This window comes from Adiantum capillus-veneris, chromosome 26, assembly GCF_014529385.1.
Source record: "Adiantum capillus-veneris isolate H3 chromosome 26, ASM1452938v2, whole genome shotgun sequence".
Taxonomy (NCBI): domain Eukaryota; kingdom Viridiplantae; phylum Streptophyta; class Polypodiopsida; order Polypodiales; family Pteridaceae; genus Adiantum; species Adiantum capillus-veneris.
The window spans coordinates 109,227,310-109,233,309 of NC_140956.1; positions in this window are offsets into that span (position 1 = coordinate 109,227,310).

Below are 6,000 nucleotides of genomic sequence, written 5' to 3' on the forward strand. Positions count from 1 at the left end.
CTGACCCAATGATCGCCAAAACCTCCTCACATGTAGCAATACTAAGTCTGTCTTTTCACCTACAAAAGCCCACCCCCACCCTTACAACCATCCACGATAGTGAAATTCATGGTATAAGCCATTTAAAAGGAGCAAATAACAAACAAAGGACAATAGCTTAAGCGACGAGGTGTAGGCTCAAGGTTGAATCTTTGGCATTGTTTGTATTTGACCCAAAAACGATTTATCTAGCCACAATTAGGTTGAATGTAGCTCTCCAGAGAGCCTAGTCAAAGTTTGAGAGCATGTTATGACGATTATGAGCTATTGACTTTGATGGAAAATTCTAATTGAGAGGCAATAGCGGTCCCTACTCGCATTGCACAATATCAATGATTTATCTGCTATGAAAGAATTCCACACTGTTTGAAAACATAACCAATAAGCTATTGAGCTCTTAATTGTATAAACTGCAGAAAAGCTTCGAAGCAAGCAACGTTGCTAAGCTAAGCTAGTCATCTCTTTGAGTAAAGTGCACTACTTGCAGCACGCTATGAGAATGCATGTTGTATCAGGATCTGTGTGTAATATAGCACACTACACATTTTTTTAAATCGAAAAGAGCCATTTGCACATAAGATGAGGGAATATAGCACACATCTCTCTCTCTCTCTCTCTCTCTCTCTCTCTCTCTCTCTCTCTCTCTCTCTCTCTCTCTCTCTCTCTCTCTCTCTTACATTTCTTGTGTATTGAGGTGTGTGTCTATGTGTTGTCTCCCAGCGTGTCTTGTGTGTGTGTGTGTTTGTGTGTGTGTGTGTGTGTGTGTGTGTGTGTGTGTGTGTGTGTGTGTGTGTGTGTGTGTGTGTGTGTGTGTGTGTGTGAGAGAGAGAGAGAGAGAGAGAGAGAGAGAGAGAGAGAGAGAGAGAGAGAGAGAGAGAGAGAGAGAGAGAGAGAGATGCTTTGCCTCTAGCTCTAGGACACACACAACACACTTGGCCAAACATACAAGGGAGCAAAGCGTTGCATCCACCTCATAGATTAAGTAAACATGCCCTTTGATGAGCAGTGGAGTAACACCAGGGGGGGACAAGGAAACAAGTGGCTGTAAGAAGGGAGGCCACGTGTGATGGACTAACAGGGCTCTCTACAGTATATGGTTGATAGCATAGCAGTCCTCGCGTGAAGTCTGGGAGACCTGCCATGACCCATCCATACTTGGGACGTTGTCCTGCAGACAGTGACATGAACTATCTATGCCTAGGATGTCGAGCATCATCTCCTCTCTCTCTCTCTCTCTCTCTCTCTCTCTCTCTCTCTCTCTCTCTTACATGTCTTGTGTATTGGGGTGTGTGTGTGTGTGTGTGTTATCTCCCAGCGTGTCTTGTGTGTGTGTGTGTGTGTGTGTGTGTGTGTGTGTGTGTGTGAGAGAGAGAGAGAGAGAGAGAGAGAGAGAGAGAGATGCTTTGCTTGTAGCTCGGGGGCCATAGTTGGGGAGAAGAGTGATATTTTGCAATGTGCAGGACAGGGGTGCGCTCCACATCCTCTTCATCGCTACTCTCTGCACCTGCAGAAGAAGAAGAATCACAAAAGAGCTAGCTGGCATTGCAAGAGAGTAGCTCCATGTCCTCTACATGGTTTTTAATTTGGAATAGAAAACCCACATAATACAGAGTGCTTCGACGTATTTGAGTTGCAAATTTAAAGAAAAGCATCTATATATATATATATATATATATACATATTTAATTATATCTTTATATATTTTTTTTATTTTATTTTTATTTTTTAAATAAATATATAATTTTTATATATAAATAAATATATTTATATATATATATATATATATATATATATATATATAGAGAGAGAGAGAGAGAGAGAGAGAGAGAGAGAGAGAGAGAGAGAGAGAGAGAGAGAGAGAGAGAGAGAGAGAGAGACAGATAAGAGTACATATGCACCTTTGACAAGCTGGTATAGAATCTTGGTGGTGCCAAGTTTCAAATCCACTAACTCTTCTCCTTTGACTACCTTAGAGAACTTCCTTTTCCTGAAAGAGGTTTTCTCTTCTTCAAGTATCTCATCCCACTCTGGTATCTTTGCTACTAAGATACTCGAGAGATTTTCTTTTTCCTCTGCTATGACAGGCTATGGTTTAGCTCCTCTCATCCACTTTCCATTAGACTAACTTGGACTCAGCCCAATTCTTAGGTCTTGAGTTCCACGATAGTGAAATTCATGGTATAAGCCATTTGAAAGTAGCAACTAACAAACAAAGGAGAGTAGCTTAAGCCACGAGATGTAGGCTCAACGTTGAATCTTTGGCATTGTTTTTATTTGACCCAAAACCAATTTATCTAGCCACAATTAGGTTGAATGTAGCTCTCCAGAGAACCTAGTCAAAGTCTGAGAGCATGTTATGACTATTATGAGCTATTGACTTTGATGGACAATTCTAATTAAGAGGCAATAGCGGTCCCTACTCGCAATGCACAACATCAATGATTTATTTGCTATGAAATAATTCCACATTGTTCGAAAACATAAGCAACAAGCTATTGAGCTCTTAATTGTATAAACTGCAGAAAAGCTTCGAAGCAAGCAATGTTGCTAAGCTAAGCTAGTCATCTCTTTGAGTAAAGTGCACTACTTGCAGCACGCTATGAGAATGCATGCTATATCAGGATCTGTGTGTAATATATCACACTATACATTTTTTTAAATCAAAAAGAGCCATTTGCACATAACATGAGAGAATATAGTAGGCCAAGAAGGGAAGATTTGCGTCTTTTGAGGGCATTGAAATTACTTCTCCTTGACAATGGCTCCTTTTGCACCAGCATCCCTTGTGTATGTTGCGAGGTTTTTACGTTAGTAGACATCTATTAATAGAGCAGGTGGGGAGGAAAGTGAGGGTTATGTTGATAGTTGTGTATGAGAGAGGCAGATTAAATTGCCATAGTCAGGATCAACAAGTTGTTGACTAGCAATTTCAATTCTTAATTAGAGGCAGTGCCCTCATCTACTGTTGGAATGCAAGATTAGGGCTTTGGAGCATCGACAAAATCGGCCTACACATTGTGTAATTGGCAATTGGAAGGTGCTTACGGACTCAACATTTGTACGGTATGCTTAGCGGTTGTCAATTTGTGAATTGGAAATTTTGATTTTGCAAGTTTGCATGCCGTTATAATGCCAAATTTTTCTTGGAATTAAATGTGCAAATTGATGGTTTCATAGCTAATGTGCATTTCTAATTTGCCTAATTGCTTGCTTGAATGGTCAATTGCAAGTGTGTGCATTAAAATCGTGTCTGTGTGCATTCTAATTGAGTGTGTGTGCACTATTTTGAGTGTGTATGCTTAATTTTGAGTGTGTGTGCACTATTTTTTCCCTTGTGTGCACTAAAAAATCAATGTGTACATAAAGATTTTGCAATTGTGATGATTGATTTTTGAAGTGTTCATGCCCAATAAGACATTTGTGAGTTCATTTTGCACCTAAAAATTGGTAAAAACTGTCAATTATTTGTGTGTGTGTGTGTGTGTGTGTGTGTGTGTGTGTGTGTGTGTGTGTGTGTGTGTGTGTGTGTGTGCGCCTAAAAGGTGCTTAATGTGTATGATTAATTCAATTTTTGATTGAAAATTTGAAGTACTTAATGGTTAATTGTTGCATTTTTGAGTTCAAAACAGGGATTTATGCACTCCATTTGTGTCAATTTTCAACCTAAAATTGCCGATTTAATTACCTAGTTTTTATTTTTATTGGTGAAATTAATTGGCGATTGAATCAATGTGATTATTGTGATTTGATTTGGATTCACTAACAATTTATGTGTGGAGAATTTTTAGAAATTTTTTGTGTATTTTTTGGATATTTTTTTTGTAATTTTTTACTAATTTTCCATTAATTTCCGCTTAATTTCGTTAAAAATTCATATCTTGCGATCTTGATGAGCTATTTTGTGTGTGTATTTACGATCATTTTGAGCGCTTTTGTGCCCTCATTGGTCAAGCTTTGAGCGTTTTGCTATTTTCAGGGATAGGGTGATTATGTGCATGTTGAAAGTGTTTGATTGTGATTGCTTATGATTTTTTGAGATTTCTAGAAATTTTTGACTTTTTTTGGATGTTTTTTTAACATTTTCAAGCTATTTTCTGCCAATTTTAGCGTTTTTGAACATTTCAAGACTTGAAATTAGAAAAAAAAATGATTTCGACGCACGTCGGTAAAGTTCAATGAGTCGATGTGTGCTTGAGCAAGGTTACAACGATCACTTCCAGGCTCGACTAAGAGATTTTAGACTCTGAGCGAAAATCGAGTGCAAACGTAAGTTTCAGTGAGAACCTACGCTTAAATCACTTGGGGTTTTAAAAAATAATAATAATAATAAATCCTTCCCAGCTCATCTTGGGTGTGCTCATTATACTATCTCCTCTATCCACTCTCTCTCTTCCCTATTCTCTCAAAGCTCATTATACTCTCTCTCTTCCCCATTCTCTCAACGCTCATTATAGTCTCTCTCCTCCCCACTCTCTTTCTTCCCTATTCTCTCAGCGCTCATTACTCTCTCTTCTCCCCACTCTCTCTCTCTCTCTCTCTCTCTCTCTCTCTCTCTCTCTCTCTCTCTCTCTCTCTCTCTCTCTCTCTCTCTCTCTCTCTCTCTCTCTCTCTCTCTCTCTCTCTCTCTCTCTGTCTCTCTCTCTCTCTCTCCTTGTCTGCTCCTGAGTCCACCGCCACACTCTCTTCTCTCTCGTCTCACTTTGTGCGCCATACGAACCACTGCCTGCTTGCCGCCATCACCTCTTGCTGCCCACCCACACATTCACCACATCCAGTGGATGCAATGTCTCTCTCTCTCTCTCTCTCTCTCTCTCTCTCTCTCTCTCTCTCTCTCTCTCTCTCTCTCTCTCTCTCTCTCTCTCTCTCTCTCTCTCTCTCTCTCTCTCTCTCTCTGTGTGTGCCTTACCTCCTGCGTGCCAGGCTAGGCCTTCTCGTTGCCTCCTGTCACGTCACTGCCAGCTGGACTCTCTCTCTCACTGCCTCTCTCTCCCTCTCTACCACTGACAGCGTGCGTGCGTGCTTATCGCCCCAACCGCCAGTGTCAAGTGACCACCCTTTGTTGTGCGCCTTCGTCATGAACAGCACTACGCCAACTCTATCCAGGTAAACAGAGGTGAGTATTTAGTTAGTTTAATGAACTAGGTTTAATTTTTAATTTTAGTTGGTTTTATTTAATAAAGAGCCCCAAAAAACAATTTTAAAACATTAAAAAATAAAAAAAGAAAACTCATTAAAATACCCAAAAATAAAAATTAAAAAAATCACACATAAATTTGAAAAAAAATCACAAACATTAGGAAAAAAATCTTTTAAAAATCACTAAATTTTTCAAAAAACTAGAAAATAGAAAAAAACAATTTCAAAATATGTTTTAAAGTCACAAAAATATAGATAAGTCAACCAAAATTCATTCAAATTTTTTAAAAAGCTACAAAATTCACAAAAAATCAAAAACTTCACAAAAAATTCATTAAGAAATCAATATTGGATAGATAAATAAATAAAAAATTAGAAATTTCATAAAACCTTTAAAAAATCCATTAAAATTACAAAATTCACCAAAAAAATAAAAAATTCTCAAAAAATTTAGAGAAATATTAAAAAATCTAGAAAATTTAAAATTTCACAAAGAAATTATTAAAAAAGAAGGGAGGTTCCAAAAGAGCCAAAGAAGCAAAACAGCCTCGCCATAAATCATTAGGAAATTTCAGAGGTCATTTGGAGGGCCATATAAAGAGAGAGAAAAATAGAGCGCGTCCAATGAGCACGAAGGCTACGTTACGTAGGAAAGTACGTGGAAAGACTCAAAAAATAGGAAAATAGCATAAAACTTTCATGAATCTAGGATTGTAGCATCGTATTTTCCTTCCTTTTACCGAGCTTTTAGGTGCTTGCATGTGGTCCCACTTCTGATATTTTCTTATGGTCATTAACGTACTGGAGGGTGACCATTAAGCCCGC